This window comes from Myotis yumanensis, unplaced genomic scaffold (assembly GCF_028538775.1).
Source record: "Myotis yumanensis isolate MYYU_CA2020_CCGP unplaced genomic scaffold, mMyoYum1.0.hap1 SCAF_1, whole genome shotgun sequence".
Lineage (NCBI taxonomy): Eukaryota > Metazoa > Chordata > Mammalia > Chiroptera > Vespertilionidae > Myotis > Myotis yumanensis.
The window spans coordinates 225,220,510-225,243,005 of NW_027223752.1; positions in this window are offsets into that span (position 1 = coordinate 225,220,510).

The window sequence follows — 22,496 nt, forward strand, 5'->3', positions numbered from 1 at the left end:
AAGCCAGGGGTCCTCAAACTTTTTAAAGAGGGGGCAAGTTCATTGTCCCTCAGACCGTTGGAGGGCCGGACTATAGTTTTAAAAAAACTATGAACAAATTCCTATGCAATACAACGTCGGCAAAAACACCCAGCGGGCCGGATAAATGTTTTCGGCGGGCCTCACGTGGCCTGCGGGCCGTAGTTTGAGGACCCCTGCTAAGCCTCAATTTCTTTATCTGTAATGGATGTATGAGAGCCGTAACCCACCTCATAAGTTTTTAAAGAGTATTAAATGAGACCCTGCATGCCAAGTGTTTAGAACAGTAAAGTTCAGCTGTTATTATGTGGGTTCAAGTCTATGTGTGGCACCTTAGCAAGCTAATTCACCTCTCTGAGCCTCAGTTTCCTCCTCTATAAAATGGGGAGAATGCCTCTTGTGGTTATGTGATGATAAAATGAGAGTGCAAGATTAATTGTCAAACACTTTCCAAATGCCAGCTAATTTCGTTACTGAGTCAGTTCATTTGCACCCACCCCTGGCCATCAAGTTACGCTGAATTTTCACAAAACCTTAAAAATGGACATGTCATCTGTCTTACTCATTTTTTAAAAACAGAGAGCCCTGGCTCATGTGGCTTAGTTGCTTGGGAGTTGTCTTGTGCACAGAAGGGTTGCCAGTTTGATTCCCGGTCAGGGCACATGCCCAGGTTGTGGGCTCCATCCCCAGTAAGGGGCGTGCAGAACGTAGCCAATCAATGTTTCCCTCTCTTCCTCTCCCTTCCTCTCTATTTAAAAATCAATAGCAATCTTTTTTTTTTTAAGTAGAAATATAGAATGGGGAGGGCTACATGCAAACACTGTTAGGAAATTTAAAAAGAAAAGAAGCAAATAGCATTAAAATGATTATTGTATGAGTGACCAAACTGTCGTCCCTCAGGGGAAAATATTTCCCAGTTTGCTTAGAGTAGCAAAAAGAGGGGAAAAAAGATTTGATGGTTGTTTCACATCTGTCTTCCCTTGGGAAATTAAACCTGAGTTATGGGGTATTTTCATAAAGCCAGAGTCTAGTATAAAACTAACATGAGGAAAAAAACAAGAAACAACACACACACACACACACACACACACACACACACACACAAAACACTGTGAGGCAAACCCACATGGATTCAGACAGGGTTGTCCTTAGCACAGAAACGGGTGGGCACACTGTTTTTCCTGCCACAGAACGTCCTCTGTGCCCTACCCTACTCCACTTCCTTACCTGGTGGGACTGGTTAAAGCCATAAGGAGTCACCTCATCAGGCCATGTTCCAGTCTCCCTTGCTGGCAGGGATATCCCAGTAACAACAGCTGATACACTGATAGGCCCCTCAGCCTGTCACTTCCACCAGCCCTCCTCATCCCTAGCAATAATCGATGCCACTCCATTGAAGCAACAAGTTATCTTACATAAGCTATGGTGTTCGTTCTTATTTTTTCAAAAATTACACTGAGTACTTTTGCAGAAACCTCATGGTTTTTAGCCTCATCTTTGGACTTTCTGTCCTATGGGCAGTGTCCAGGGCCAGGGGCATTTCTTACTTAAATCTCTCCAGCACCCCTTTCTAAAACAGAACCTTCTTGCCCAGCCAGTGTGGCTCAGTGGTTGAGCATCGACTCATGAACCAGGAGGTCACGGTTCGATTCCTGGCCAGGGTACGTGCCTGGGTTGTGAGCTCAATCCCCAGTTGGGGGCCTGCAGGAGGCAGCCCAGCCAATTGATGATTCTCTCTCATCACTGATGTTTCTATCTCTCTCTCCCTCTCCCTTCCTCTCTCTGAAATCAATAAAAACATATTTTATTTTATTTTTTATAAACCGTTTGCTTTTTAAAAAAAATATATATTTTATTGATTTTTTACAGAGAGGAAGGGAGAGGAATAGAGAGTTAGAAACATTGATGAGAGAGAAACATTGATCAGCTGCCTTCTGCACACTCCCTACTGGGGATGTGCCCGCAAACAAGGTACATGCCCTTGACTGGAATTGAAACTGGGACCCTTGAGTCTGCAGGCTGATGCTCAATCCACTGAGCCAAACCGGTTGCAGGGGTGGGCAAACTTTTTGACTCGAGGGCCACAATGGTTTCCTAAACTGGACCAGAGGGCCGGAACAAAAGCATGGATAGAGTGTTTGTGTGAACTAATATAAATTCAAAGTAAACGTCATTACATAAAAGGGTACGGTCTTTTTTTTTTTTTTAGTTTTATTCATTTCAAACGGGCCGGATCCGGCCCGCGGGCCGTAGTTTGCCCACGGCTGGGTTAGGGCAATAAAAACATATTTTAAAAAATAAAACAGAACCTTCTTTTCTGAAGGGCACCCATTCCACAGGAGGTTCACTCTGCCCTTTTCCATTCACATGACCCAGAACTGGCCAATCCACAGCCCCTACGCTCTTGGCCATGGTGACAGGTTCTGACAGGCACACCATCCAAGTAAAGCAAATTAGGGTCTTCCTTAGATCTTTTCTGATATTGCAGAGAAAGGCCATGTCTTTCTCGGGGGTTGTTAGGCTGGAAGATTTCAGTCTGAGGCTGCTGGCAGCCACAGGAGATCCCTGATAGCAGTTTGCACTCTAGATCAAGCCCCACCTGAAGCCATGACAGTAGGGCATTATAGCTAACTAGAGGCCTGGTGCACGGATTCGTGCACATCGAAAGAAAATTAATTAGAAGAAATATTTTAGAGACAAGGGAGGGACCATGGGAGATTGGCTCTAGGGCATGTCCAGCCCATCTTACCCAGTCCCAATCAGCCTGACCCCAGCAGCAAGCTAATCTACCCGTCAGAACATCTGCACCCTGCTAGTCAGTGCACATCATAGCGACTGGTCAAACGGACGAATGAACAGTCAGATACTTAGTATATTAGGCTTTTGTTATATAGGATACCCTCCACCTACCTGCTTTTTACAACTGTGGTTTGAATGAAGAATCTGTCACTGTCAACTGAAAGCATCATGATCAATACATTATATTAGCTTGTGTGTTAGGTTTTTGAAAGTCTTGAAGAATTGATATGGAATGAGCGTGAAGTAAGGAAATGTGAAATAGAGGGAAGAATGTAGGGTTAAGTTTGGATTTGCCTTTAAAAACAATGCCACCCATTTACTGGGCACCCACTACTATAGATTCTGTCTTCTTGGCTTCTTACTGCCATCCTGCATGTTCTGTGATATTCGTTTTAGAGAGGAGAAAGTTGAGGCCCAGAGGAACTAGGAGACTTGCCAAAGACCACTCAGGAAAGAAGTAATAGAGCCAGGCTTTTGCACTCAGATTTTTGGCCAAATAATTCTGACCATACCGATCTGGCTAAAGCTATCGCTTATTCATTCACTCAGCACTTACCGGACACTGGCTTTTTGCCAGCCTTGGTGCTTGGCACTGGGGATGCGGAATGAATCAGATAGTGCCCATCCCTCAACTGCTCACAGTCCAGAGAGGGAGAGCCCGTTAGGATCATTATTATGGGTAGAATTATATCCCTTCCAAAGGTATCTTGAAGCCCTAACCTCTGGCATTTGTGGATGTGACCTTCCTTAGGAATAGGCTCTATGCAGATGTAATTAGGTCAAGATGAGATCATTAGGGCGGATCCTAATCCAATACAATTGACATCCTCATAAGAAGGAAATTTAGACACAGATGCTCAGGGAGGGTGCTGCATATAGATGGAGGCAGAGATTGGTGTGATGCATCTACAAACCAAAAACAACAAGGGTTGCCCACTGTCCCCGGGAGCTGGGAGGGAGGCATGGAGCAGATTCTCCCTACGAGCTCTAGGAAGGAGCCAACCCTGCTGACACCTTGATTTAGGACTTCTAGCCTCCGGACCTGCCAGGCGAGAAATTTCTGTTGTTTTGAGCCACTCAGTTTTTTATTTTTGGTACTTTGTTATGGCAGCCAAAGGAAATTGATGCAGTCATCTGGGGTTCCACTTCTGGGAACCGATGTTTTTCTGAATCTTGCCTAAGATTGCTTGTGGCCCAACCAGCTAGGACAAACCTCAGCAGCCCGACAGCCCCACCCTCTCTATCCATCACACCTCACAGGTGGGCTCCCCTGTGCTTCCGAGTACCTGACACCGGGACCCACCCTGTATGACAACTTTACCTGCCCTCTGAACACATCCTGGCCCCAATAGCTGCCTGGGGCCCCACTGTTTGCTTTGGACAGGCAAGTGCCTGAAGGCAGCGGACAGCTAATACCAGGGCGTTGGCCTTCCTTTATGTTCTAAGGCTGTTCTGTTTCCAGGATACGGGTCTCATGATTTCTCCTTTGTGATTAATGTTGGAGCCACTGTCTTAGTAACACAGTGAAGGCACACAGCCCATGGTTATAGCACTGTTATTTGACCAGCCCTCACCCCTGCCCATTCCTGCGAGTCAGGTAGGCAGCACAGATGTGGGAGAAGACTCAAGATGAGAGGAAATAAAGTCGGAATTAATCAGCGCTTTGCCTAGGGTAGTGATTAGCAACCATTTGGACCTGCTGCCTAGCATTTTAAGCATTGGCTCAACTTTATGTTTTCAGCACTGACAGAACTCTTCTAATAAAATCCATTCACCTGCTGATGTGTTTGGAGAGCAAAATGCCAACGCATTAGAAATGGCAAAGCCCCTAATAGCTAAAGTGTCCCCTGTGGATGAACTTAAACTTTCCATACTCCCAGAGAAAGAAAGAAAGGGGAGATGTCAGTCATAATTATCTCCCAAATGGGTGCCTTCCTGTCAATTAGACCATCAACACCTCAAGGCCAAGGCCTCAATCTTACCTTTTTTTGGTGACTTTAAAACATCTAACGAAGTGGGTATTTCTGGCCCAAGATACCTAGTTGGCCTGATTGAGTACAGAGCTTAATTTGGGCTTTGGTGTCCCTAGGTTTTTTGTGTGTTTGTTTGTTTGTTTGTGGTGGTTTTTTTTTTTTTTTTTTTTTTTTTTTCAGAGTATGATGGTGAAGAATTTGGGCTTTGGGGCTTAGGGAGTCAATCTTAGGCAAGATTCAGAAAAACATCGGTTCCCTAGATTAGAATGCTAGTTAGCTGTATGATTTGGGGAAGGTTGATTAACTCTCTGAACTTCAGTCTCTCATCTGTAAAATGGTTGTTAGAATGAGTAAATGAGATATTGTACCTGAAGTGCTCAGTATTCAATAAAAAGAAAGTCATTATTATTAAACTAGAGGCCCAGTGCACGGGCACTGGTGGGGTCCCTCCGCCTGGCCTGCACCCTCTCGCAATCCAGGACCTTTCGGGGGAGGTTGGAGAGCCAGTTTTAGCCTGATCCCTGCAGGCCTCTAGTATGCATATAAGATCTTTGGGGCGCCGCCCTCTATCAGCCACAGGTTATGGCTCTACCCTGTCACACTCTTCCCACCCTCTCCCCTCCCCCCTTCCCTCTGAGATTCATCAGTCTGTTCCATGTTTCCATGCCTGTGGTTTCCACTCCTGCATTGAGCATCTGCCCCCTGGTGGTCAGTGCACATCATAGCTACTGGCCGGTCAGCTGGTTGCTTAGGCTTTTATATATATACTAGAGGCCCGGTGCACAAAAATTTGTGCACTCGGGGGGGGGGGGGGGAGGAGGGGACCCCTCAGCCCGGCCGGTGCCCTCTCGCAGTCTGGGACCCCTCGGGAGATAACGACCTGCTGGCTTAGGCTTGCTCCTGGGTGGCAGAGGGCAGGCCCAATCCCTAGGTGCAGCCCCTGGTCGGGCTCAGAGCAGGGCTGATTGGGGAGTTGGGGCGCCGCCCCCTGTCATGCACAGAGCAGGGTGGATTGGGAGGTTGCGATGCCATCCTCAGTCACACTCAGGGTAGGGCCGATTGGGGGGTTGGGGCACCGCCCCCGTCACACTCAAGGCAGGGTCGATGGGGAGGTTGCGGCGCCACCCCCTGTCATACACAGAGCAGGGCCCATCAGGGGGTTGGGCGCTGCCCCCTGTCATGCACAGAGCAGGGCCCATCAGGGGATTGGGGAGCTCCCCCCTGTCACGCACAGAGCAGGGCCGATCAGGGGGTTGAGGAGCTCCCCCCTGTCACTCACAGAGTAGGGCTGATAGGGGAATTAGGGCACCGCCCCCTGTCACACACAGAGCAGGGCGGATCAGGGGGTTGGGGCGCCGCCTTCTATCACCCACAGAGTAGGGCCGATCAGGGGGTTGGGGCGCCGCCACTGTCACACTCAGGGCAGGGCCGATGGGGAGGTTATGGCTCTACCCTGTCACACACAGAGAAGGGCCCATCAGGGGGTTGGGACACCATACCCTGTCACACACAGAGTCGCAGGGCGATCAGGGGGTTTGGGCGCTGCCCCCTGTCTCGCTGATCCGGTGCCAGGAGGCCGCGTGGCTCCGCTGATCCCGGTGCTGGGAGGCATATTACCCTTTTACTATATAGGATAGAGGCCTGGGGGCCGGCTGGTTTGCCCTGAAGGGTGTCCTAGATCAGGGTGGGGGTCCCCACTGGGGTGCCTGGCCAGCCTGGGTGAGGGGATGATGGCTGTTTGCAGCTGGTCACACACCCTTCAGGGTGGGGGTCCCCACTGGGGTACCTGGCCAGTCTGGGTGAGGGGCTGAGGGCTGCCTTCAGGCTGGCGATTGACTGAAGCTCCCAACTGCTCCTTTTTTTCTTTTTCTTTTTTTATTCTGGGCCAGCTTTAGCTCTGGCTCTAGCTCTGAGGCCTCGGCTGCTGAAAGCTGGTATCTGGTTTGTTTGCGTTCTATAATCGAAACAATGTATAACTCCAGCTCTGAGATCCCGGCGGCTGAAAGCTGGTTTCTGGGGTTTTGTTTAGCTTCTATATTTGTTACAAAGTTTCAAACTGCCAGCTCAGAGGCCGGCAAGGCAGGCAGAGAATGTTGGAGTCCTCCTTCACTGAAGCAAGCAAGCCTCATGTTCTCTTCCAGCTGCCTGGCTGCCGGCCACCATCTTGGCTGACAGTTAATTTGCATATACTCACTGATTAGCCAATGAAAAGGGTAGTGGTCATACGCTAATTATCATGTTTCTCTTTTATTAGTGTAGATAGATAGATGGTTACTGACCTCCCTAGAAAAGGAGGGTATTCTACCTGAAAACTACCTTTGGATAAGTCCTGAAATCCTTCCCTTGATTTTCCAGCCTATTATGGAAGATTTTGGACTGGTCAAGTCTCTATAATCATGTGAGGCAATTGCCTAAAATAAATTTTCTTTCTTTTTCTCCTCTTCTCTAAATAGATAGATATCTCTTTATATATATATATATATATATATATATATATATATATATATATATACCCCTACATTTGTGTATATAGACAGATGTAGGTATTCTATACCTGTATTCTATTTCCATATATCAATATCTATATTCTACGTTATATACATGTCTATATACATGTATATGGACATACATGTAATTATATGCATACATATAAAAAGAGATCTGTATGTATACAGATGGATACATATTTGTCTATATAAAGAGAGTTGGTTCTGTTTCTCCTCTAGTTCTATTTCTCTGGAGAACCCTGATTGATGCACCATCCAGGGCACCCTCTACCAGCAGCCTTGCCCTTGGCCCCAGGGTCTTAGCAATGGTGCTGCCATTGTGGCAGGGTTGGCGAGGCCTCACCCTGGAGCTGGCCTGGAGCTGACTTTCAACCCACCTCTCTGTAAACAAACTACCAGTCAACCATTGAACAAGGATTTCTGAGCCTTCAATTTTCAATATTTCCTTGGCAAAGGAAGGTTGAACAGTTCAGTCTCAGTGTGCATTTCTGTAAGAGATGATGGGAAAGAAATGAGAAGAAATTCCTAGCTTCACAAATCAACATGGTTCTGGGAGCTGCTGCTCTGTATGCGGAGTTATAGAAGAATCCCTCTTTTAAAATAATGCACAAAATATTAAAGCCTGTCACATTGTCATTGTCTGATCACCTGGTGCCATGTAACAAACTGCTTTAAAATTTAGCGGCTTAAAATAGTAACTATTTTATTTGTTCATGATTTTGAGGGTCGGCAGTGTGCTGGGTTCAACAGGATGGCCCTCCTGCTGAATCTCTCATGGAGTCACCCGATAGCCTGACTCAGTGTCTTACTCAGTTCAGGCTCAAACCTTGTGGCTCAAACAACAGAAATGGATTCCTCGCAGGTCTAAGGGCTGGGAAGTCGAAGATTAAGGTTCCAGCTGATTTAGTGAGGACTCGTCTTCCCAATGTGTGGATGGATGGATCCCTTCTCCCTGTGTCTTCTCATAGCAGAGACAGATCACCTCTCTTGTATGTCTCCTTATAAGAGCACTAATCTCATTTATGAGGGCTCCATATTCATGACCGTATTCATTACTTTCCAAAGGTTCTACCTCCAAATACCATCACAACAGGCTGGTATGACTCAGTGGTTGAGCATCAACTTATGAACCAGGAGGTCACAGTTCAATTCCGGCCAGGGCACATGCTAGGTTGAGGGCTCAATTCCCAGTAGGGGGTGTGCAGGAGGCAGTCGATCAATGATTCTCTCTCAATCATTGATGTTTCTATCTATCTCTCCCTCTCCCTTCCTCTATGAAATCAATAAAAATATTTAAACAAACAAACTAAAAAACCAAATACCATCACATGGGGATTAGGGATTCAACATGTAGGTTTTAGGAGAACACAGAATTCAGTCTATAGCATTGGGACTAGATAGTCTAAGATGGCCACACACACACACACACACACACACACACACACACATTTGGCAGTTGGTACTAGCTGTTGGCTGGGCTTTTCTCTCCATTTGAGTTCTCATCTTCAAGATGGCTAGCCCAGGCTTCCTTACCTGGTGGCCCTGTGTTCTAAAAATAGAAGCTGCAAGGTCCCTTAAGACCTAAGCTCAGAAATCACCAAAACATCTTTTCCATTGCATTTCTTTGGTCAAGGCACATTGCAAAGCCTTCCCGTGTTCAAAGCAGGGAGGAATAGGCTCTACCCCTTGACAGGAGGCAGTGCAAAGTGACATTGCAGAGAGATGTGCATGCACGGATGTGAGGATTTATGATGGCCAACTTTGCAAACAATCTACTCGGTTCACTAAGCAAACTTAACTAGTGAATGCAAAGGGTGAGTTATGTCTGGATACATCAGCGGAGGTGACAACATGATACTGATCAGAGCCAAAATCAGAGGGACATCTGGGACGTGTGAGGACATTGTCATTTATTGTGCTGTTTGATTGAGAACCCAGCCGGGAAGGTTTTTGGACTCTGCCTGATTCAGTCTAGTCTATAAATTTTTTCCCTGTGAAATTAGATATTTGCCTCATCTCTGTTACAGCACAGCCAGAGGCATCTGGCTGGGCCTGCGAACGTATGTTCTTAGATTTTCCTTGGCAGAAATTAATTGTTTTTTTTCTTAGGAATTTTTCTCTCTCTCTCCAAGGCTGAGTCTTTGGGTTAATACTGAGGATCCACAATTCATAAATTTGTTCCTCTTAGTTCATTGTTTCAAAATGAGACTTTTAATAGATTCCAAAGACTTAATAAGAGTACCTACTGCTTAGTCTCATAATGAAGTTACTGTGCCTGTGGCTGACAGGTAGTAATTTGTTTTTATCCTTGCCCCTGATAAGAGTCATGCCATGCACAGTGGGTGCCTAATAAATATTAGCTATAATAACATAAGCAATGGAAGAAAGTTTGTCTCTTTGTGTGTCTCAACCAACCACTCATAACGCATTCTCCTATTACAACTGTGTCTATTTTCTGTCAGTTTTATCAATTATATGTAGAGGGGAACTATAGCTGTGTCTTTATTATCGTTAGTGCAAATGCCCTAATTTATCCTACCACAGTGTTTCGCTTAGCTTAGCAAGTCAAAACATTTTACTGTCCCTGCAGTGAAAGTAGGTTGATCTTGCTAACAAGAGATAATTATTAGCTTCCTTAAGAATGTTACCACATGTGCTAATGTTATGACATAGTCCATTGCTAAACATTCCAGGAGGATTAATATTTCTATGAATTTTGGACAAGACAAGGTAGCGGCAAACAGAGATAGGGCTGTTTTAATATTTGTTCTTATTCCATTTGCAAATCCATCACTGGTAATTTGCTAATGCGTCGGTGTTTCGGTCTGTGTTGACGTCGGGAATTAATGCACCTCTCCTGACTGATACACCCAGTTCCAAAGTTAGAGGCGGGCAAGTCGGGGCATGGGGGATTCTGGCAGACACCGGGTTTGCATTGAAGAGCGACTTCTTCGCAGGGTGATGCTTTTCTGAAAAGTCGGCTGTGAAGTGGCAAGTTTTAAAGCATGGTTCACTGCTGCTCACGGGTTTCTTCCTCAAGATGAGCAGAGCAGCTCTGGCACTTGGGATTGCACAGTTGGTTTGGTTGTTTTGTTTTGTTTCTTATTTGTTTGTTTTATTGTTGTTGGGAGCAGGCAAGTGGATTTAAAATTCAGCAAGGGATTGGTGAGAGAGTCAGAGTTTGGTGGGGCTGGAAAGTCTTTGATTGCCAACCAAAGGGACCAAACGAAATAGAAACCTCCTGAGACATCGGGCCCATTCACACATCGATTATACTAGACTCCCTGGCCAGATTGCATATAGGTACGTATTGAAAACATTGAATTCTTTTAATACATTTTAGGTGAGGTCTTCTATTTAGAAATCTTTAGATAAACCACAAGTAGGCAAGTGTTGACCTGTTACATTAACTTGAAGTAAGAGTTTGGATGTCATTACTAAACATTTATGAAATATCTAGTTCAATCGTTCATTGGTTCATGTCATCAATCAACAAATAATTATTGACAGTCTTGTATGGGCCAGATGCCTGGTGGGCTTTGGGAATACCAGAGGAGTTTGCAATCTAGAGTGGGAGAAAGACAAGCAGGCAGGCAGTTCCAATATGGGTATGGGTACACACACAGATGCCCCAGGCCCAACAACGGGGTGGAGGTGGGGGGCCTGGGTGAACCTCTGGAAAAAGTGCCCTCTCAGGTGAGGCAGAAGGTGTAATGAGAGGTGAGGCAGGAGGGGTAAGCAGCGCCAGGCCTGTGGAGTTTGGCCAGTGGGAGGAATAGAAGGCTCTAAGAAAGAAAGGGACATGATCAGGGCGAGGTTTTAAAGACGATTCTGCCTGCAGCGGGAAGGGTGGTGTAGAGGTGTCTTAGGTTGGGTTGCCAAGAAGCTGAGCCTGAGACTGGCTTCTTGGACAAGCAGGTTCTTGAGGGAGTGCTCTCAGGTACAACCTGGAAAGGTGTGAAGGAGGCATGAAAAGGGCAGATGGAGACTCGTCTGGCCTCAGCCTCATCCCCTCGAGAGCTCTTGGGCATTGGGGGCCAGACTTGTGCCTCATTATCAGGAAGTCCCCAGAGGGAAGGCAGAGCCTCCCAGGCACTTCCAGGTGAAATGCCGGGTGCTTTCCTCCCAGGGCAAGTCTCAAAAAGGGAGCAGCTCTGAGCTGTTAGCGGCCCCCAGTCAGGGGGACCTGGGCAGGGGGTACAGGAACATCTGCTTGCAGAGGGAAGGAAGAGCAGTGTAGGGGGCTCACAACTTCCTCCACGTAGGGGAGATTGGGCATGCCACTTCTGGAAAGGAAAGGGCCGATCAGTTCTCCTAATGGAAAATGCATTAGGCCTTTGAGAAAGAGCTGCTAAGCAAGGGGTGAGAACAAGAGGACATTTCGAGGCGGTTTGTCTGAGGGCAAGACCTGAGAGATGCAGCGATCACCATCAGCCACGAAGAAAAGAGGTCTGCAATTCACAATTAATCAGAGGTAAAGGGGGTGGAATTGGAGGAACATTGAGGTATATGCCAGGCAAGGCAGAGACGGGCTATGCCAGCATTCTAAAAATAAGTAATTCTCTCCGGTTTCCATCAGAGGCACTCAAGGTAATTTGCAAACATTTGCAGGCAAGTTTTCACGGGGCTGAACTGCAGGCAAAGCTCCCACTGACTTCACAGGGAGCTCCCAGGGGACAGGCAGCAAGGTGAGGCTTTGGTTCTGGCTAATTAAGACTTACAGCACCCTTGTTAGCAAAGAAATGCCTGCACACATCATTGGGATGCAGCGAGCTCTGCAGCTCGGCAGCCCCGCAGCCCCTCGGCTGTCTGTGGCCATTAGGAGCCCACTTGAGCCATCATTAATTTTGCTATCCTTCACTTTCCGAAATCAGAGGATGACATCACTTTGATTAAGAGGGGCAGTGATGTTGCAGACAATCAGTGGAATCAGCCTGTATTGATCAGTGTCCTCCAAGCTGCTCACTGATGGTGGGGTTGGTGCCCCCAGCAGGCAATAGGACTTCTCCAAGATAGACTCAAATTCCACTGTGGCTGTGGGAGCAAACGAAATTCTCCCCAGACACCCCACCTGCACTCCTCTCTTACATTACTCTCATTTCTGCTTCCCTTCCTGCCCGCTTCTCTAACACACACAAAGGTGCTCATTGGTGGTCAGGCCTAGACAGGAGGAAATCTCTCTAGAAGATTCTTTGGACCCCTCCTATGGACCAGGGTAGGGGAGCGATGAGCAAATGAGTTAGCAAATATGCACTGAGCCTTGCCATGGGCAGTGTTGTGCTGGTAGCTAGGAAGCGTACAAAGAATTCTGTAGCACATTCCTGACCCTCAAAGAGCCTAACATCTTGCAGAAGAGGCACATCTCTACCCAGAGCGAGATGTCGACTAACTGGAGCTAGTATCACAGTTTTGAATCCGGGCTCTTCCACATGGGCTGTGTGACCTTAGACAAATTATACAACCTAGTTGTGCCTTAGTTTTCTCATCTGTAAGATGAGGATAACAATAGTACCTACCTGGTAGGGCCATTGTGAAGATTAAACATATTAATGAAAGGGCTTAAATCATGGTCATTACTCAATAAATGTGAGCAAAGCAATAGAGCAATCATTGTGCTGGGTGCTTCATAGGCGTTATCTCATCTAATATGCAAGCAACATATGAGGTGGGTATCCTTATTATCCTCTTTTTACCAACAAGGAAGTGGGGCTCAGAGAAGTTAAGTAACTTATATAAACCCACAAAGCTAGGCAGTGATGAAGCGGGGATTTGTACCCAGAGCCAAGGCACTAAGCCATTATTCTAGAATGTATCTTTTTTAGGAAAATCGATGAGGGCCAAACGCTTTAGGTACTCAGAGAATGAAGAGCTCCCTGGGAATGGGGGCAATCAAGGAAGGGTTCTGCTGAGTCTTCCGTCCGCATGTAGGAAGTTCATTTATTTATTCAGCTAATATTTACTGAGCACATAATATGATCCGGCACAGCACTGAGACATCATGAGTAATGAATGCATAGTTTCCAGTCAAAATTCAAAGAGAAGGAAATTAATGATCAAATGTTACAGCAGAAAGATGGGATCTCTGTAAAGGGTCATGTTGAGCAGGACCTTGAGGGGGGTGTGGACAAATCCCTCAGGAATGGGAAGAGATGGAAGAAGAAAGAAGGGCAGGAAAGGATGCTTAGGGAGGTAAAGACACAGCCTTTGCTCAGAGGGATGAAACACTTCAAGAAAACCCTAAGCATTCACATGATGGAAGCCAAGGGTGACAGTAGGTAGGACGGTAAGAAGTAGTTACAATAACCAACACCCTTTGTATATTCATGGCGTGTTAAGTACTTTGCACCGTCTTGTACTCTTTCCCCAGAGTGGGAAAACTATGGCCTGTGGGCCAAATCCAGCTCACCCCCTATTTTTATATTTAGCTCAGAAGCTAAGAATGGTTTTCACAGATGAACATTTGCAGTAGATTTTGATGATGGGGAACACTAGCTTAGAACCTTAATGAAGCAAAATGTTATCCTTCCCCCAAAGAGAATTCCATTGTTCTCACCAGCAGACCTGTGTTAAAGATAAAATTGGCCTCCATTATTATTATATTTTGAACTTTGTCCATAAAATACATTGTGAAAATTTCTTCTCTCTCTAGTTATGTAGGTACCTATGTAATAGCCTTAATGTTGTATCTTGACTTACAAAACCTGGAATTTTTACTACCTGTTTCTTTGTGTGTTTTTTTAAGCCTGTCAACCCCTGTTCTTTCTAAATGCCCCCAGGGCATCATTCTTATTTAAAGGGGGTGGGGGGGATTGTGGCACAGAGCATTAACTGGTGTGACTCAGATTGCAGAGCTGAAATGATGGGGTGGAGGTAGACTCTGACCCGGTGGTCTGGTCCTGGGCTCTGCTCTGAACCACACTTACACCCACATTTGGGGAGGTCTAGGAAAGAGGCTGGGAGCCTGAACTAGGGCAAGGGGAGAGGAAATGGAGGGGGCAAAACTGCCTGGATGTGGAGACAAGCAAAGAGGTGGCTTCTCAGCAGAGCGAGGCTTCCCTGGCTGATGAGTGTGGACCTGTGCTCGGCTGTGGGCACAGCGGGAGTGAGTCTCGCTTCCCAGGAAAGACTTGCTGACCAGGGGCATTGGATTCCTGGCTCAGGAGACTGGGTATAGCCATGGTGCTGTTGGAAGAGAAGGTCTGAGGTGGAACAGGGTATGCTTGGCTTGGACAAGTGGAGCTGGTGATGCCTGAGGGATCAATATGTGGAGACATCCAGGAGGAGGGCAGATGGCAGAGTCTGGGCTCAGAAGTCAAGAGCAGAGTTGGGAGTCATGAGCAATGGGGAGCTGAAGCCTCGGAGGTCAGAAGTCGTACGCTAACGGAAGAACAATTCCCTCTGCGAAGAGAAGCTAAAAGGTTTACCTTCCCGGAATGGGGGTGGGACAGAGCCCTTTTGCATCTTTTTAAAAAATATATATTTTTATTGATTTCAGAGAGGAAGGGAGAGGGAGAGAGAGACAGAAGCATCAATGATGAGAAAGAATCATTGATTGGCTTTGACCTGCATATCCCTGGGGATCGAGAATCCTGACCGGAATCAAACCTTGACCTGGTTCATAGGTCAATACTCTACCACTGAACAACACCAGCCAGGCCCATTTGTGTCTTTGAAGCTCTCGGGTGAAGGGGTATTGAGGCCATGTTCCTGGGCTCAGTGGGTCCAGGAGAGGGAAACAAGGCTATTTTTGAAAGGGGTTATCCATGTTATCCTATATCTCTTCACCACGCACACACACACACACACACACACACACACACACACACACACTTCAAGGCATCATAAAGGATATATATTTCTAACACTCCAGTGTGTATTAGTTTACACAGAATGATCTGATTAGCTTCAGCGGCTGTTGACTTGAGCGTGAAGACTTCCACGTCAAAGCAGAGGGGAGATGCTCTGTGTAATTGAGATGCAAGGAGAATTTTCTTCCAGTGAAGTTTCCAAATAACAAAGGAAGTAGCAGCCTCTGATAACATAATTCTTACCTGGGGAAGTAAAGATCTTTGATTATCTATTTATGCCCTGCCGTCCTCAGGCCCCAAGGAAATCAGAGGAGCCTAAAAGAAACAAATTCCCACCACTTCTCCCCCACTCTCTTGTTTTGTGGCCTCCGTAGCCTTGAGGCGCTGGCCTGCACATCGGGCTGCCTGGATCCGATTAGGTTCTCCCTGCAGAGCCGCACTGCCAGCCCCAGGGGACAGGATACAGGGAGAGAGGTGACGTCAGCCCTAACCGGGGGCTGGACTGAGTCAGCCTTACCAGCTGCGGGAATTCATATACATTTAATGCTTTCCCAAGAATTCTTGGGGCAAATAAGGAGAAAAATATGAGGCTGTCTGAAGCTTTAGAGGAAGTAAGGCTTTTACTGAGGCTTTGCATGTGTCCAGTCTTTGGAATTTTTGCCTTGTGTTTCCTGGGGACCAGTCGTGTCTATAAGGTGCCTATGTGTAGAGTTATAAAAAGGTGACCCTTCTCCCCGGCCCCCCATTCCAGACAAGCCCGAGGCAAGGACTAGTGGGGGAGCCTGGGAGCAGAGAACAACTGTAATCTGCTCCCCTCCCCCACCCCAGTCAGTCCAACTCACTAATTTGCAGAAAGAGCAGCATTTGGAAAGTGGGTGCTACGGAAGCCCTGATGATGGGGCAGAGTTCAATTACCAATTAATGCGTGTCCGTCCCAAACGCCGATTTGTTCTTCTCCTTGGACATCTGTCATTTCATGAGTCCCTTCTCCCCCCTGGATTTAACACCATGAGGGATCCTCCAGGAGGCCCTTTGAAAAATTGCAGCCACCTTTTGAGCTTGCTAGAGTTCCACTGAATCAATGATCACGCCGGTGTTCAAAATGGAACCTGAGATCAAATCAACAAGATCTAGGAAACCCATTCTAAGCAAAGAAAGGATGCAACACGGTCCCAAATCTAATACAAGGAAGAAATTTTCATGAGATGCCTTTCGAAGAGAAAATGCACGTTCATAAATACACAGCGGCTGGAGAAACTAAAAGGATCATTTCTTTCTGGTTTGCAGGGAGCATGTAGTGCAGGTGGAGGAGAGATTTGTATATTTACCTCTGAACCTGATTTGATTTTAATATCATTCCGTCCTTTATGAACAGTTCCCCAGAGCCTTGTCAGGAAGAGTCGCTTACTAAGCCACTGCAACTATCTTGTAAAAATAGCAGACAATCTAAACTGTGAATCATTCCCAGAACCCCAGTGGCCCAGCACAACGAGATTTTGCACCGAGGTAAACAGTTGTGCAAACATGTGCTCAGCATTCTTCCCATGGCAGATGCAGTGCTAACCTCAGGGCAAAGGCAGATTCATAAGGTATACCCTGGTCTGTAAGGAGTTCACAACCCAGTAGGGAAGAAGCCAACAGATTTAAAAAAAAAATATATATATATATATATATATATGTATCTTTTATAGATTTCAGAGAGGAAGAGAAAGGGAAACAGATAAAAAGCATCAATGATGAGAGAGAATCATTGATTGGCCGCCTCCTGCACACCCCACACTGGGGATCGAGCCCACAACCCAAGCATATACCCTGAACGGGAATCCAACTGTGACTTCCTAGTTCACAATTGATGCTCAACCACTGAGCCACACCAGCTGGGTGTGTTAACAGTTTTTAAAAAATTCTGTATAAGGTAATGCTTAACTTAACTAATAACTACCAATTAGAAGGGATTGCTCTGAAGTTGTATCAGTGAAGTATAGTTCTGTATAGAGTGTGGTGGGAACAGAAAAGAGGGGAATTTAACCCAACTTATGGATTCAGGGGAAACATCAAGGCAGAGGCATTTGAACAATGTCTCAGACAATGAACAAGAGTTTGCAAGTGGCAAGGGGAGTCTTCTCAGCAGAGGAGCAGCACCAGCAAAGGTGTGGGAACATGACTCTGCAAAGCTAATAAGGAAACAGTTGAGAGCTCTGCATGGCTGGACAGCACAGGGTATGTGACAGTGACAAAAGATGAGGCTAGGAAAGAAGATGGGGTGACTGGGCCAGACCCATGCGAATGTGAGCCCTGAAGGGCTTCAGGCTGAGAAAGGCATGAGCATATCAGTGTTGTAGGTAGATTCTTCTGGTGGCCTCTGATCTACAGACCACATGAGGTTGACCGGAAGTAGGATACATGGTTTTGCCGTCATTTTTCTCACTGACTCAGACAGTTAATGTAATTCCTGAACTTCTTTGCTTCGTCTCAGGGAGAATTTATACACTAAAACAGGAACCTGCAAACTATGGCCCAGGAGCCATATCCAGCCCACCACTTATTTTTGTAAATAAAGTTTCATTGGGGCACACCCACCACCTTCCACTCAGTGTTGCCTATAGCTGCTTTCCCACTTTGGTTGATTTCAAAGCAGAGTTAAGTAGTTGTAGTAAAGACTGAATAACCCTCAAAGTCTACAATATTTATGATTTGGTGCTTTCCAGAAAAAGTTTGCTGACCCTTGCACTTTGGTTCTCCAAAGTCACTGCCACCTTTCCCATTAAAACTAGAAACTTCAGAGATAACCTCAAGGTTGGCCTTGTTACCTTTAGTACTGCTCACTTCTGCCTTTACTAAGCAGCCAAATTCAATTGCTCTTTTCAAACCAGTAGTGGAATCAGAGTGGAGATTCATCAGAAGAGGTAGTAAGACAGTGAGCGCCAAGAACCAGGCCAGTCCCAGTGTGTGACCAGACTTGACACTCCACTTCTTCTCTGCAGGAGTTCCCAAGTATTAGAGCAGCCTACCATGAACACCACATACACTGATTACAAGAGTTCAAGAACCATTCACCATGTCCCTATGTGTAGATCAGAACTGTCTAGGTGGTAGAGTTGATAGTCAAACAATAGGCCCCAAAATGTGCAGATTCATGGGCTGACATCCATCTTGGGGAGATCTCTAATCTTTTTGCAAAACTCTGCACATGCTTCTGTCCTGCTCAGCATTTTTATTGGCACGAATAATTCAGATGGCATGTTTATCAATGTGGCGTTTGTCCATAGCTGGGGGATGGGAAACAGCTAATAACTGGCATTGGTATGTCAGAATCAGAGTTCCAAAAAATTCTTGATAAGCTAGAGCAGTGACTAAAATGTGCTCTGGCCAGAGAGGCAGTTTCTCCTAATTGAGGAATCTGAGGCTCTAGCAGTTTCCCTCCTACCATTCATGGGCCTGGGGCAAGTGTACAAATGGAGGCCAGCTCATATGTTCAAATACTTAGAAGTTGATCAATCAAGCTAACAAAGTGCTAGGGAAAAAGTGTTCTCTCCTCCTACCTTGACAAATATACCTTCGTCACCACCTAGAAGCCCCAATTTGAACTCAGAATTTTCTGAGTCCTTGGAATATTTCTTTTCTTAAATATATTTTTTATTTATTTCAGAGAGGAAGGGAGATGGGGGGAGAGAGAGAGAAACATCAATGATGAGAGAGAATCATTGATCGGCTGCCTCCTGCACACCCACACTGGTGATTGAACCTGCAACCAGGGCATGTGCCCTGACAGGGAATCAAACCGTGACCTCCTGGTTCATAGGTTGATGCTCAACCACTGAGCCACACTGGCCGGGCCGAGTCCTTGGAATCTTAATGATGGAATGTGGCAGCAGGGGAGAGTCAACCCTAGTCCCCAGCTCTTGACTCATCTTTCTACTTTCTGACTTGCTCTTGGACGCCAAGGCAACCGCTCTCAAGTTGCTTCCCCTTTACTGCCTCACCCGTTAGTTATATCTGTCATTTGGTGCCATTTATCTGGCTCTGCCCTCTGGCTGCTGTAGTTAAACCCAATTTCTGCTTCTACTGCTGATTAATCTGTTTCCAGTTGCTTCAGATAATCTGGGTCTAATGCTTATATTTGGCACAGTCCCCAGGCAATGGCAACCCCATTGCATTCCCCTGAGGGCTAGGAATCAGCACCTAGCCAGTTCCCACCTACCTTCTAGCTCCCAGGTCTTATATGATAACCCCTCTCCCCCACCCCACCCACACCGCTGCCTCAAATTTAATCACAAACGATGAGCACACACTTAAACAAATTTGGGGTAGACAGAGGTGGGAAGTGGCCCCACCCACAGCAGTATATTTTTTTGAACGCCGATATTTTTATTTTTAAAGGGTCGCACACTTTAAGAAAAAGTTTTAATCATGTGATTCATGTATAGCATGCATTCCAAAAAGTACACAAAATATGAACAACTTAATAAATTGTAAGGCACATGACTACCAGGTGAACAAATGTCCCAGAAGCTCCCCTGCCTTCCTGTCTCACTATCTTCTCCCAAAAGATACTATCATCTGGTTTTCTTCTTTTTGATTTGATGCAAATGGAATCAAGCACTATTAATTCCTTTATGAATGGCTTCTTTCACTCAACATGTTGGTGAGATTCATCTCTGATGCATGTGTAACTCTAGTCCACCCATTTTCATTGCCGTGTATCTATTATTTGAGTGCACCACAATTTATTCATACATTTTATTGTTGGTGGGCACTGAGGTTGTATCCAGTGTTGGCTATTATGACTGATACTGTGGTGAACATTCTTGTAAATATCTGTTGGTATACCTGAGCAAGAATTTGGGACTGTATGTGTCTAGAAGTGAATTGCTGAATCGTGGGTTTTGCATGTTTTAACTTAGTCAATACTCCTAAACCATTTTCCAGAGTGGTTGAACCCATCTTTACTCCAGTTTTCAGTCTATGAGAGTTCTGGTGCTTCCACATTTTCATATGGTTTTCATTGTAAATTCTTCTCCATGATCTAGCCATGTTTGTAGGTTATTTTTAATTTTTTTGTTGTTAATCTTCACTCGAGGATTTTTTCCATTGATTTTTAGAGAGAGTGGAAGGGAGGGGGAGAGACAGACAGAGACAAACATTGATGTAAGAGAGACACAGCGATTGGTTGCCTCCTGCATATGCTCAACTAGGGCCGGGGATCGAGCCTGCAACCCAGGTACATGCCCTTGACCGGAATCGAAACCAGGGCCCTTTAGTCCACGGGCCGACACTCTATCCACTGAACCAAACTGGTAAGGGCCAATATAACCATGTTTGTTTTCGTGTTGAAAACTATTACAGCATTTACTTGGGAGAAAAAAAAACAAAACTATTACACTTTTTTTTTTTTTTTCAAAAAGGGGGAAATGATGTTTCTGGAAGATGCACTGAGTTTATCCTGTGACTTTACCTGTTCCACATATGAGAAGCTCAGGTGCATATTAACTGAGCTGGCCTCGCAGTGGTTCTTCACTCAGAATCATGATCACCTAACCTTTCACCAAACTGTTTCTTATTCACGGGACAGCTTCCCTCCTCTGCCCAACATAGCATCTGCATCATATTGACAGAATGTAAAGAGAATCCACTGCTGAACTTCAATCCATTTTGCCAGGACAGTATTTATCTGAATAATCTTATTGCGATTACAGGTTCACCTATTTGTCACTTAGATTATTCTCTAAGTCCTTTCAAGGAAACGGACCATATACTTCTTTAATATATACCTTCATCACCTGCAAGAATTCTTGGGACCCCATGGGGAGCAATCAGTATTTGCAAACTGACTGACTGGCTCAGTGTAGCTTAAAATCCATCTTTATTTTTATATGATCGTTTAAGTGATTTAATGAGTGGCTGTCACTGACAAGGCGGTGGGGGACTGTGCATAAAATGACACAATAATATAAAAATAAAGCTTTGCTCAGACACTAACACACAGAACTGCCTCCGTGTACACATTGCTTTTTAGACTCGAGAAAACAATTCTTCCTTTGGTCAAGGGAAGTTGTTTTCATTGATAAAAGTAAGTAAATCTACATCCTCTTCTACTGCCTGATTTGAATGCTTACCAAACCAGGAATCATATATAATATTCATTTCAGCAATGAATATGCAGAGAGTGCTGCATCTCTTTATTTAGCGATTTTAAACATTGCAGTCATGTTCATCATGGTGACTGTAGGCTTTTATATCTAAGACAGACTCATTTCTCAAAGTCATATTGAAATATCTCAAACGGTAGTGTTGGCCTCTTGGGTATTGCACAACATACAACAGAAGAAGGAAGGTTAACCTTGCCAAAAAAAGTAAAGAAACGGAGCAGCTGTAGTTATTTCACGTTAGGAAGTGGTGGGACCAGGAAAAAGAAGAACAGAGAATTCTAGCGGAGCCAAGTTTGCAACAAGGATCTGAATGTTGGCTTCGTCTTGCAGCAGAGTGTGGGAGTTGTTCTAACGCACTGATACACTAAGTGAGGTATACAATTTTTTTCTCAGTTGCATGCTTTGTAGGCAAGTTTCTCTTCTGTTCCCTTCCAAAATCTAAATACCGAATTCTGACAACTCAGATGGTTACCTGGTCTTAAACACACACACAGTCTCATACCTATGGTTTTGCTCCTGATTTTAGATTTAGGATAGTTTCATTCATTTATCCATTCATTCATTTGCTTAATTAAATGATCAGGCAACCAATACCCAGCCCCTACTACATGCCAAGTGTTGTGGCTGGTGCTCAGAATACACGGATGCGTCCTAGCCAGATATTATTCAAATAATCACACAAATAATCAGCGTGAGTTCTCTGAAGGAAGAACATGTTTCGATGGAAGTGTGTATTAGAAGGATCTGACTTCGGGAGGCCTGGGAATGTCCTTGAAGAAGTGAGAATGGGTTGATGTCTGTTAAATGAGCAGGTGAGTTAACTAGGTGAAATAGGGGGAGGGAAGGGGAGTTCCAGGAAATGGGAACCGCTCATGCAAGGGCCCTGTGGTGGGAGAGAGTATCATTTACATGAGGACTCAATGAAGGTCAGGGTGACAGGAATGAAGAGAGAAAAGATGTGGGCAGGATCTTGGGGACCCTCAAGGGCTTTGTCCTTATCTTAAGAGCAAAGATGACACACAGGGAAGAATAGGTGGAGGACAGGAAGGAATCCAGTTTCACAGCATAGGTTGTGGGTCTCGGAGACATACAAGGAAGAAGGCTTTAGAACTTCTTGTTCTTGAGAAACATAGCCCCTGGTCCACAGCTTGACTCAGTCATGGGTGTCCCCCGACAGCTGTTAGCAGCTGGGCAGGCTGGTCTCCCAGGCCTGAGTGGATAATAGGGAGGATGCTCAGGGGC